Source organism: Scophthalmus maximus, chromosome 1 (genome assembly GCF_022379125.1).
Source record: "Scophthalmus maximus strain ysfricsl-2021 chromosome 1, ASM2237912v1, whole genome shotgun sequence".
NCBI lineage: Eukaryota > Metazoa > Chordata > Actinopteri > Pleuronectiformes > Scophthalmidae > Scophthalmus > Scophthalmus maximus.
Genome location: NC_061515.1, coordinates 4,855,001 through 4,867,968, shown reverse-complemented (window position 1 = coordinate 4,867,968; position 12,968 = coordinate 4,855,001). Strand labels below are relative to the sequence as shown.

Below are 12,968 nucleotides of genomic sequence, written 5' to 3'. Positions count from 1 at the left end.
CCGAGGGCGAGGGAGAGGGAGAGAAACGCCGACTGTGGGGGCTGCACACGCTGCAGGAAAGAAAACCTCCATCACACAGGAAGTGCCCCAGACTTTCGCGGCAATTTGGACTATTGATCACCGGCCGTCTAATGAGAAAATCGGTGCGCCAAAAACAAAAATGGATGTGTCTCTCTGGTTATTAGCTGCGTCGGGTGTTTTCCTCTAAAGCTCGAGCTTCACGTCAGGGAGGCTCCACTGAAACACTCAATACCCGACTCACTGCGCGCGGCTTGTTGTGACGGATATTGTCTGCAGTGAAACCACAGCACAGGAAACTGGCCAGGATCCACTCCCTCAACATTTCATCCAATTGTCCAACAGAGACAATCTGCTAGTATAGTTACACTGTCACCCCCTAACCCCCCCTCCCATCAGGTCACACTGTGAGGAGCAAATGTAGGAGAGTGTGTGTGTGTGTGTGCAACAGTGTGTACTCCGTGTGTGTGTATTCACCTTGTTTGTGCAAGAGACTGTGAGTTCCTCTGACAGATGTTTTAGCTTAACTACATTAAAAACTCATAGATTCATCCCAATAAAGAGTTAGTTGTTCCAATCTGTGCCACAGTGACCTGTAAAAAAAACCCCAAAAAACATAAAAAACAAACGAGCCCTAATTCCGAAGGTGTGAATAATGGCGGGACGCATCTGTCTTCAGAGATTCGGAATAGAAAAGACAATTTCGCGAGGGCGAACTGGAACAAAAAAAAAGAAAAAAGGTACTGGCCGCTGGGTGACAGCCTTCCCTGCAGAATGTGACAACACCTACATAGACAATACATGTCAAATTAAAAACAGGGCGGGAATAGCCGGATGACTAAGTGAAGTGGTTTACTGCAAAGTCATGCGCTGGATGATAGACGTGCATCAAAATAAAAAAAATTAAAAACTCAAACGTGTAGCAGAATTCCTCTGGTTAATTCCCCTCCCCCTTTGATGCAGGTGGGCTTAAGAAAAAAAAAAAAAAAACAGATCGCGACATCCTGTCGATGAACAAGAAGCAATGCTCAAACCGCCTGTTCGCAGGCAGCACGGCCTGATCTGCAGATCAACATCTGGAAGCCAACGACACCTGCACTGAGCCGACAGCCCGTCTGGTAATGGGCTGCATTATGTCAGGGGGACTGTAATGGCAACAAATTGCTGTCAAGCATGGGAACAGTGTGAGGGTGAGAGTTTATAAAACTCCTTCCCATGTATGGCAGACTCCTTTTTACTTCCTGATCACATATTATACAGAGTAAATTACTCTCATTACCGTCCAGCTTGCTAAACAAAAGAATTTGACTTTCATGCGTCTTTATTTCATATATACGTTTTCTGCTGAGTTAATGCAATCTCTTATTTTGAAGCTGTTGAGTTGAAGGAAAATAGGAACTATGTATTTGCTTGTTTAGCACCTCAGTATCTAATTTCATTGCATGAGCTGCAATTGAATTTGATAAAGACATGAATATTTTTTCCCCTCTCTTTTCACCTAGCAGCACATCCAACACAACATTACATCATAATTTGAATTAGTCCAATGCTTTGGTTCGCTGCAGAATATCAACATGTTGTCTTTGTCAATGTTTGGGCATGTTCACATTAGCTCTTGTAAGGTTGAAGAGTGAGGATGTGTGTGTGTGTGTGTGTGTGTGTGTGTGTGTGTGTGTGTGTGTGTGTGTATGCACTTGTTGACATTCTGTGTCAGTTAATGTTTCAAACCAATAATCAATTACTAATGATTATTCTGGGACTGCCCCAGATATTAAGGACAAGCCAAGCTGTGGTGTGAAATGCTGGTGGCCACTTGGCCTTAACTCGCCCGTTGGCACGGAGATGTGGCAGCGGGAAGCAGTTTGTGTCTTGACTATGAATGCAGTTTTTTTAAATAAGAAATGATATGTATCCTTTCCCAGACACACTCAAAATCATAAAAAGTAGTGTGTGTTTTTACGAAATCAGGCCAGCATAAGAAATAGGAGATGGAAGTCGCCGTTGTCATGACTAGTATAGTGATTTTTGTCATGTCTCACTAGCTGTATATATATAATAATTGTGGCATGATGCATGTGATTCATTTCAAACTATGAAAAACCTTTCAGCTCCACCCTGCACTCATGCTGAACTGTTACTTCAGAGGAGCGACGGAAGGTAATGCAGGAGCGAGGTTGCATCAAGCGGCAAATGTTTTTTTGCGCAGCTTCCCCTTGAGAGAGCAGGCGCTTCCAACGGGAGTTGCAGTACCTGCGACGGGGGAGAGAAACAGCCATTAAGGCCGGCCAGGCAATCAGCACCGCTCCGAACCAACGGGGCCTCTTACTCAAGAAATAAGCGACGGCGGATTAACGCACCGTCATTCTCTCCACACCGCACCAGCGGACAGCTTTACACAACACACACCCAGAGGCCGCTGGATGGGTTACTAAAAATGGAGACGACGACGACGACGACGACGACTTGCCTCGCCTCTAAAGAGACGCACATAAAGAGAGAGGGAGGGAGAGATGGAAAATCAAAAGATGTATCTTAAGAAAGAAAGAGCAGCGAGTTTGAAATAAACAGAAGGACTTCCTCTGTGAAAACTGTAACAATAGCTGCACTTGTGTCAAACGGTATATACACACAGGAGATTGATTGTGACAACAAGGTAACAGAATAGAATAATAATTCCACGCTGCAGATGAGACAATGGCTGCTCGCCGTTGTGTATCAGATAATTCCTTCATTACATATCCACTGTGCAATTAATAAAACACCAAACTTGCCCAACCAATTTTTCTACAGAGGTATCTTGAATTGGCTCCACGCTTGTTTTAACTTCTACAGTATGATATAAATGCTGTATTATGGGTCTTTTCCCCCTTTTTTCCTTTAGTCAGTTTGACTAAAGAGGTTTCGATGCTTGGATTAAAGAGTTGGCAGCAGCGCCCATCAAACGTCTTAATTCATACGAGTATGGCACACAAAGTTCCACCTGAGATCTAAATGTGGAAAAGAAATGGAGCCTGCTGTCTGGGTATTTAAACCCTAATCACACCAACTGCTTGTGGGACTCCTGACTCAAACGTAGCTGTGATATCAGAATGCATTGACAAGGACTCACGCAGATGTCAGATGCAACCTAAAATAACCGCATTAGGGAGCTGTTGCCTGTATTCACATGAAAATGCACATGTGTTGTTTCCATTGTTTGCTCTTATTGTAGATAAGGAGCCGTGGTTAGGCTGAACCCTGCCTGCCGCCCTTTGAGAGCCTAAGTATGAGATTAAGACTAAATGGGTCAGATTTTTGTGATTTATTTGAGGGGGGGGGGGTGTTTTTTTTGGTTAGACAGGCTTTTTGTGGCCGTCCTTAAGACCATTAATTGGGTGATTTTGTGGAGTTGGTCAGGTATAATCTGATGGGATTAACGGCTGTGCTCTTTAAATAGAGTTCTGTGGCCGGGGGATTAGATGATCACAGCCAGTCGGGCCTGGAGAGCGACAGATTTTCATCTCGATGGTTTGTATCTGAAGGGAAGAAGCAGTGACGAGGGTGATACAGGCGGCCATGACGTGTATATGGATTTTTGTGCCAGTGAGCACAAAACAACACGGGGATATTTAGATGGTAGATAGTACAGAGGTCTCACTCCTTTACTTCAAGTTGTGATTACAGGAAAAGCTCCCCCCTTGGGTTGGGACGGCGATTGACTCGGATGGTGTGTTTGGAACAGGGGGTTGGGGAGTCGTGGGGGGGGGGGGGGGCACTACCAGGGGCCCCTACCTTCCTCCCCTTAACCATCCTCCTCACATCTGGATACAATGTGGGAACAGGGCACTGGGGCCGAGGGGATATGGCTGAAGGGAGGGTGCGAGTGTGCCGGGGGATTCTTTACAAAACATCAAGAGCCAATGGGAAAAGATGGATGTGGAGCTGCGGGGTTGTGTGTGTGTGTGTGTGTGCGTGTTTGTGTTGCGGTGGTGGGAAGGGCGGAGAGGCGGGGGGGTACTAAAAGCCCCCTGTCTTTGGTCTCTTCTTCCCTGTGTAGTTGTGTGTGCGAGCCCCCCCGAGCAACAGACAGACAGGGAAGCAGCTGGGAACTGAAGAAGTAAGTAGCTGCATCCCAGGAAAAGAAATACAGACAAGGTGAAAATCTGGCGTCTCTACTACGACGGGGTAAAGACGCCGGGCACATTGTAATCGCTCCAGGTTTGGACTTCCCTGTACACTTTGAAATACAATTGCTGAGTACCGCTCTTTATTTGAAACACAAAAGTCAACCAGACTGATTAAGCATTGCGCTTCTATAACGGTGGTCTGATTAACAATGGACAGTTTTTGAAAAAGCGATGCAGCAGAATCAGAGGGACCGGTTTGTTTCTTCCATGCGTGCATTCTTCCTCTTCTTTGGCGTCAACATTACCCACAATGCAACTAGACCACACACAGTTTGGAGGCGTGTTGTGCTAGTAGCGGCGAATGTGCATAGCCTCGAGCCGCTGCAGCCTCCGGCAGAGATGAGCAGCAGGACACAGTGGTCCAGTGACCCTCCCCGGGGGCGGGGCCTCTCCTCAGGCCCCGCCCAAAGCGCTGACTCAAGTGACATCACCTGAGGCAATAAATCTCTGCGCGTACATCCTTCTGGAGCCGCAAAAGGCTTCATATATACAACTTCGTCAACATGACGATGTATAGCAGCCTCTGACGTACGAAGTCGGTGAACTAAGCCGGTAACGTGAGCTATTGAGGGGGAAAGTTAGATTGACGATATCTGATTTGCCAACTTGAACGGAGCACCGGCGACGGCTCGGTTCTTCCTTGAGGAACCACGATGCAACAGCTGAGACATGAGGATTTGTGCTATTTTCGATGCAGATAGAACAACTAGGGGAGGTTTCTAAGACGTACACTTATTTTCCCTCTTCGCTTCCTCGCCGAACACAAACCCTCAGAATAGACGCTGGACGCACGGTGGGCGTGCAACCTGCTCCTGCCTCCATCTCGCACGCATGTTCGGTGTTCCACTGCATCTCTGGACTTGGGTCGAGCTCATTAGCCCCAGGGCAGACCCCCCCTCCCCCTCCCCTCTGTCCTCAGAGACCCCTAAAACCTGCCTGACCCTGGCAGAGGTGCCGCTCTTACTACTTCCTAAACCCCGTTCCCTCGCGCAGGTTTATTCCCTTCACTACACACAAAAAAATGAAGAAAAAAAGAGCGCAGATTTTTTCGGTTTCTTCCGTTTGGCTGATAATCGAGTTTCTACATTGTTCCTCTTCCTCGTTCTGTCAAACTGCCTTCTGATATTTCTGCATGAGTGGTCCGTCTTTTCCTTTTTCCCCACAGGAGAAGGACATAACAACAGTGATGTGCAGGCGCGTCGACAAAAGAAAGAAAAGAAGAAAAAAAAAACCTTGCGGTTGGACGTTTTCTCTCAAGAACAAGATCCCGTAATTGACAAGTCCTCGTCTCCCTCCCGTGTAACAATCAGAAAAGTTTTGAACAGGACAATGTCCATAATTCCATCTCTACTCCCATTTCTTTCACACACACACACACACACACACACACACACACACACACACACACACACACACACACACACACACACACACACACACACACACACACACACACACACACACACACACACACACACACACACACACACACACACACACACACACACACACACACACGTATTGGGGCAAGGTTAGGCCGACATCAGCGGCTAACGATCAGTTCCTCTGTGGCCTGAATGATTAGCTGCAGTAGCCCCGAGACATTTCCAGCTGTTTGCCTTTTCCTTTTTTTTCTCCTCCCTGAGTTAGTCAGACATGCAACATCGCTGGCTTTCGGTCTGCCCTAACTACAATGCACTCGCTTCCATTCCCTCTGTGAGAGAGAAGACTTTTTACAGACTGATCGATGATGCCGCCCGTGTGGTGAATGTGGGTCAGTTGAAATGGAGTGAAAGTAGAAGAGGAGCGTGTGGGTTTGACATTTTGTGATATTCTTTTTCATAACTCAAATGGAGCAACAACAGTAATTCCTTGAGGGAGAAAAAGACAAGGCAGTGTGTGTGTGTGTGTGTGTGTGTGTGTGTGTGTGTGTGTGTGTGTGTGTGTGTGTGTGTGTGTGTGTGTGTGTGGAGTAGGCAGCGGTGCATTTGCATCAAAGTGGAACCAAATTAGAAAACGAAAGTTGGAAACTTTTTAAGAGGTAATCCAGAACTTCCTGTTATTTTCTCTCCGTTTACAACTGAAGCTCTCGTGTGTTCATCGTATATCTCAACTTCCTACTTCCCAGAAATCACCTGTCAGTCACTATTCGGCCTGTTTATGATTTGTGATTTTGTTTTTTGGGGGGGGGGGGGGGTTCTGTGCCTCACCTCGCTCAGTACTCCCTTTTTCTTTATTCTACAACAGCTGCAAACAAAGCATGACGTAGAGATACATTAGATATTTTTTTTCTCTTAGGAAAGAACCATTAAAAAAAAGACATTTCTATATTTGTATGATTTTAAAGCCTAATGATTCTTGTTTATTCCCATTTGGAGGGTGTTTATTAACTGGAACGGGATTTGGTGAATGCTGAAAAAGGAGCCTCTCTGCTTGGGCCTCACCCAACCCCCACCCCACCCTCACAGCCCTCTGGGCGGCGGCTGCGAGTTTGGATTAAGTTTTGGTTGCCATGTCCCCTCCCTCCCTCCCTCCCTCCCAAGGCCCGACCGTCACCGCTGCTCAACAAACACACACAGACACACACACACACGCAGACACCTACACGCAGGGTTTGCGGGTCATCTGGTGGCCCATCAAACTTGAAGGAGGGCCATTGTCTCGCACAGACGAGGCCGAAAGAATGCAGGCGCGAAAAACAAATCTCGCGTGGATGCACTGTAAGAAATAGCGGCGCGCGCTTTCATTAGATCTATACGACATGTTGTTTTCATCAACCCTGAGTGCTTTGTAGGAGCTTGGCTAAAAAGAAAAAGGGGTGAATCAGTGGCAAGAGATGTTTATGTGAGTGAATTGGCTTGACCCCTTTGTTACATTTCCCAGATCGGGATCAATAAAGTGCATATGATCTATCTATCTTTTTTTAATGCACTCCAGTTGAGGTATGAGTGCATGTGTGTGTGTGTTTGCAGGGTGTGTTGTGTGTGCGAAGCGGCGGATCAATAATGGTAGTCTACTACAGTGACATCTGGGCTGGACAGAGTGCTGTTCCTTCCCCCGCCGGCTCTCCCCTTCTCTCCCTCCCTCTCAATCCCTGATCACGGCCACGTGGTCCTCTGGGCTATTTCTCCCGGCTAAGCTTATTCCTCTTCTTTAATCCCGCGGCAATCACTGCAACGATGCCGAGCGTCGGGTCAATAGACGCGGGCAAAAAAAAAAAATAATAATCTATTAACTATGATCACGACGTCGGCTCCGACCCGATAAGCACTGCTAATGAATCCGGCGCGTTGGGCTTCTTTCGGCGCCGCGCGCGCGCACGCTCATGATTGTTATTTCATTGGATCATCAATAACGTGCAAGATGGGAAACCGACATGAGCGACGGTGACGGACGACGCGGCTCGTACTGTGGTTAATGCGCTTCCATTCGAGGTGAAGTGAGATTCTGTTCTCTGCGGAAAAACTCGCGGGAGCCCGGGAAAAAAGCTGCGGGCCCCGCGCTGCCGCGTCCTCCTCGCTTAATAAATGCGCTCGATATCCAGCCGTGATTAACCAATGATCAGATACTCAGTGTGGTCCTGCCTCGGATTGTGTTGGCGTCTTCGCGCAGCTACTGAAGTTATTACTTATTAGCACAAGCAGTAGTAGTAATGATAGGACAAATACTACAAAATTACAAAATACTACAAACTACTACTACATTTTGTGAAACTACTTACTAACTAATACTCACATTGAATTCTAGCGAGCACTTCTGAGTTGCGCTCATCATTGTATATCTGGACTCAAAGTGTTTGCTCTTTGTTAATGATAGTAATTGAGTTCTGCTCTTTATGTTTAAATGTCAATATTCAGAGTGAACTCATTAAGTGCAGCCTCTGTTTAATGAAGTAGCTTTGAGGGTTTTTTTTTTTTTTCGTCGTCGTCAATCATTTTTGCATCAAACTGTCAATGTTTAACAATTGAGGGCGTGTACAACTGTGGCACCCATTACACATTCGGAAAAGGGATATACCTACGGCTAATTAGTCCGGGATGTTTCCACACTCAGTGCGTTATAAATGACGCTGTCATCTTTTTTTATCAGTAAGCCCGATGAAGGCGTTTATTGAGAAACATCAGCGCAAAGTCATATCAAATAATTACAGTAAACGGAAAATGTTGAAGTGACTAAACATATGCGCCCGTTAGAGTTGATGTCTTTTTAAGATTCGCTCGGTCCAATTGACTTGTTTCCTTAAACTTAATGTTCTCCGCTGTTAAATGGAGTGAATGAAGGAATAGATTTTGCACACTGTGTGTGATATATTAAACTCATTTCCAATGTGATAAAACAAGTCTACATCGACCTCTAACGACCAACTTGTCTGAAGTAATCTATGTAGAGTTGTTTGCAACGGGGGCGGGGTTAATGAGTCCAATGATGACAAACTGTGTTAGAGGGATTTTCCGCCACGGCAAAAACATTTTACCTAAACAACCGAGGCACAAACCCTACGAGCTATCTATCAACCATGTGTGGCTTTAATGAAAAAGGACCAAAAAGTAGCCCTATCCAACTTCGCATACATGTTCCTGCCACCCCACACACACTCCCCGTTACCATGGGTGACGGCTAAAATGGCCCCCGTGCCTAAATCCCCCCGCCAGCACCTCCTCCACCCCCCACCAACTCTAACCCATCTTAATCCTCCGATTACTACATCATTCTCTTTGGGTCTAATTTGGACAGCGCTCTCGGGCGTCGCAGGTTTACACCTGGACTGATGAGACTCTCGTCGATCCTTGTGGGTGTGGGACCCGAAGGATGTTGTCAACTAACCCGACCGGTACCTCGATCCGTTTCAAGAAAATCGGCATCGAAGAATGTGAAGTGCACATATGTCATAATGAATGGACACATGCACATGCTGCAGATGTGTACAGGTTGACCGCTGCAGGAAGAGAATCTAAATTCCTTCTGATTATCCGAGGCAGTAAAGCAATACGCTTCCCATGGAGGGGCTCATTTATAATTTAATCCGGGAGCTTGGTGTTTCTAGGCTGACACACAGAGAGAGGGAGATTGCCCTTTCAGAGTGGAAACCCCCACCATGCAGCAGGGAATCAATGCCAACGACGCAGAATAGACACTAGAACCCACATGAAAACGATGTGACTGTCCGGACCGCCAACAAAGATACGAGGGGTGCAATCCCCACTTCTTCTTTTTCTTCACCATAAGAAAGGGACGGCAGTTCAAATGTTTCTCCAAGACATAATCCGACCTCAGTGTGTCGCAGAAAGTTATTTGAGAGAACAGGACGCATTGGACATCAGCCTAACTGACTCATTGGGAAGAAAAACAACATATCTGTCTCGTGATGTCTCTGCGTCGTCACAGCCATTGTGGTTCAGAGCTGCACAGCGTGAACACGGCCATTGTGGTTCAGAGCTGAAGAAGCGGGAGTCGGCGCAGGGTCACAATTAAGACTCTTGGAAGAACTGAATGGATCCAGCTCATGACTTCACTGTACACGCGGACGTGAAGCTCGGCTCGCTCGCACTGAAAACCACCTACGGAAACCTGGTCCGTGCGGAGACCTGACAGTGTTATGGCAGAAAAAAAAAATGTTTTCCATTATCATCATCATCCTCTTCGTCACCACTAGGAGATTTAAAAAGACCTACGCCGCAGATGTTTTCCGGAAGAGTCAGAGAGGAGCTGCACCTTGTGAGAAGAATAAACTAGTTGACATAAACCCACTGCGCACCAAGCCGAGCCGAAAGATGATTTCGCCGACCCCAGTACGTCGATCATAACTCCGCTTTACATATTTTTTTTTGGGCCACTTGGAGGCAGCGGAAAAACAAGGCGCAAATGCAAATTGGACACATTGTCACGTTGTAAAGTTGATAGCGAACGATGGGCCGCTCACACACCCAGCAGAGACGACGACGACGACGCGCGAATGCGAGCGCGTTAATCACAATGGTTTTTTTCTCATGCGCTCAAACTGCACTCTTCAACCCATCGTCTCCACGAGCAACAACTCCAACGCTGCTGTGCGAAAACAAAATACATAACAGAAACAAAACAACACAGCCGACTCTATGATATCACCTTAAAGACCTACTGACAGGGTCTTTGTAGTGCTGCCCCCCAGTTGGTGAAGGTAAATGACTATGTCCATGGTAAAAAAAAAAAAAGGCACAAGGCAGTAATGAGTAATGAAAACAGCCGAGTTAGTGCTGCCATTCAGCAAAGGGCCTGCTGCTGTGGAATGTGAGGCGCCATTCATTCACACGGGTTAAAAATGCATTTCTGCCACCACAAAGCCCGGCCTTGTCCTCATTGTTTCTCGCCACCAATAAAACACTTCCACATTCTGAAGGGAGAGGACCAGAAAATGAAAAAAACTAAAAATGAAATTGCTAATTTTACTCCCACATGAGGAGGGGGGGGGGGGGGGGGGGGGGGGGGGGGGGGGTGAGAGGTGACTTTTGGTAAAAATAAAAAAAACAAATTTAAAAGTGACACGTCCTTGTTGGAAATAAAGAGTCACGGCGTGAGTCGGAAGTTTGATCACGATAAGCGCACTGATGCAGAAGACAAGCACGCGAGACACACCGTCCAACTCACAGGAGACGGACGCACGCGGCATTTACTGGGCGTACGGAAAAGAAGAGATGAGGAAAAGCAATCAAACACGGAGAGCCTCTCTCTCTCTCGAGTCACGCGTGCGCTCTCGAGGGGTCACTTTGTGAACATGAGGCATCTGCGACAGACAATCTAATTTGGTATTTATCTTTTCCGTACAGGCTGTCGTTTTTTGCCGCTGAGCGTGAATCAACGCGAGTCACTTTTAAACATAGGTCATGCTCCTCTTTGGCCGCTCTTCGTAATGCTCAACCAGTGATCGCAGACGTGACGGCGCTCAGACACTTGCATGACTTAACCCTCGAAGAGTAATACATCACACACACACACACACACACACACACACACACACACACACACACACACACACACACACACACACACACACACACACACACACACACACACACACACACACACACACACACACACACACACACACACACACACACACACACACACACACACACACACACACACCACTGAAATCTTAAGGAAGAATTGAAACCTGTTTTAAACTGACATCAAAAACAAGAATGACCTGTCGCTCAGCTGTCGAGCAGATATTAACAAAAAATGTACAGAAAAGCATTTATTTACACCTTCGCTTAAAAAAAAAATGTTACTGGACTGAAAAATGTGTTTACCTTCGGAATCTATTCCTGGTATTATTCATGGGGCGGAATAAAAAAAAAACAGATGGCGCTCGGCACAGACTATTTATTATCCAACAGTCAGTTTGGGGAAGTTGGATCATTCATTGCCGTGCTCACTTTGTTTCAGCCACCAGAGCGAGAGCTACGGGCCTGAAGAAGAAATCATGTCTGAAATCTGAGGGGAGACAAAGTAATCCTGTCTGCAAAACAACGCTCTGCCTCTCTCTCTCTCTCTCTCTCTCTCTCTCTCTCTCTCTCCCCCCCTCCCTCCCTCCCTCTCTTTCTCTATGTGTGTGTGTGTGCGTGTGTAGGGTCACACAGAAGAAAACGTTGCATCTCTCAACAAGTACAGAAGAATAAACAATGCACAAAGAAAGTCAATATCAAAGGAGATGGAGAAATATGCAAAAAACAAACAAACTACTAGACAGGTGTGTGTGTGTGTGTGTGTGTGTGTGTGCGTGTGTGTGTGTGTGTGTGTGTGTGTGTACTCCGCCAAAACAAGGTAAGCAAATCATAAATCCGACAACACATACAGAATATTTTGTATCCCTTCCCCCTTTTTTCTCATCTTTTGTCTCCTTCATTGGACAAACATGAATGTGAGCTTGTTTTGACAGGCGTGCACGAGCACGTGCACACACACACACACACTATCTTCTCTCTCTCTCTCTCTCTCTCTACTGCAAACTGTGCTTTTACATAACTATCTCCTCCTCTAATAACCAACCCCCCCCAGGGACAGTCCCTGTAACCATCCTATATATATATATATATATATATATATATATATATATATATATATATATATATTCCTATCACAATGTCCCTATAATACATACATCTGTAATGTTTAAAACGCTTTTACAGTGACATGCTGCTAAGCTCTATGGATCCTCTTTCTGTGGCATAACTATAACTGTCACTTCTTGACTCCGGCTGCTTGACACAAGTCTACCGTCGCCTCGCGGACACTTTATACCACTGCTATATGACCTGTGATGTCATGACAAAATTCCCTTATAAAAGTCCCCCATGTTATTTCTGAAGTATCTTGCCTTTCGATGCGGTGGCAGGATTTGACTTTGTGCTCTTGCTGGGCAGGGTTCCCTTTCTCTTATGGAGCATTCCTAAAAAAAAAAAAAAGAAGAAGAAGAAAAAAAAGAGAGCCCCTTATCTCCATTGTTGCACATGTAGACCTACTTTCTGCTGCGCCCGATTTCTTCCAACAGTCCACACTCACTCTTTAAAAGGAAATGAACCGTATAGGTTCAACAACAACAACAACAACAAAAAAAAGGAGCCTGCCATAATAGCCGGGGCTCCCAGCAGCAGTGAACACACCCTCATGATAACAAACAATAATTATTATACACAGGCAACTTCCTTACCAGTTGGAACACCTCTTCTCACACACACACACACACACACACACACACACACACACACACAGAGGAGAGAGACTGAGGACCAGCCAGAGCAAATA

General features: G+C 46.2%; 1 protein-coding gene across 5 annotated transcripts in view; it reads right to left on the bottom strand.

Moving 5' to 3' along the window:
* The window catches only part of LOC118315985 (zinc finger protein 516-like), a 66,305-nt gene that overhangs the window by 30,753 nt on the left and 22,584 nt on the right, over window positions 1-12,968 (bottom strand). The window contains exon 1 of one of the 5 annotated variants that reach the window (XM_035643750.2): window positions 12,874-12,968. This exon is cut by the window's right edge and continues 245 nt beyond it. The exons of the other annotated variants lie outside the window; for them this stretch is intronic. The gene's annotated coding sequence lies outside the window, so the exon portion shown is untranslated. The remainder of the gene's footprint in view (window positions 1-12,873) is intronic. 5 annotated transcript variants of the gene reach the window in all.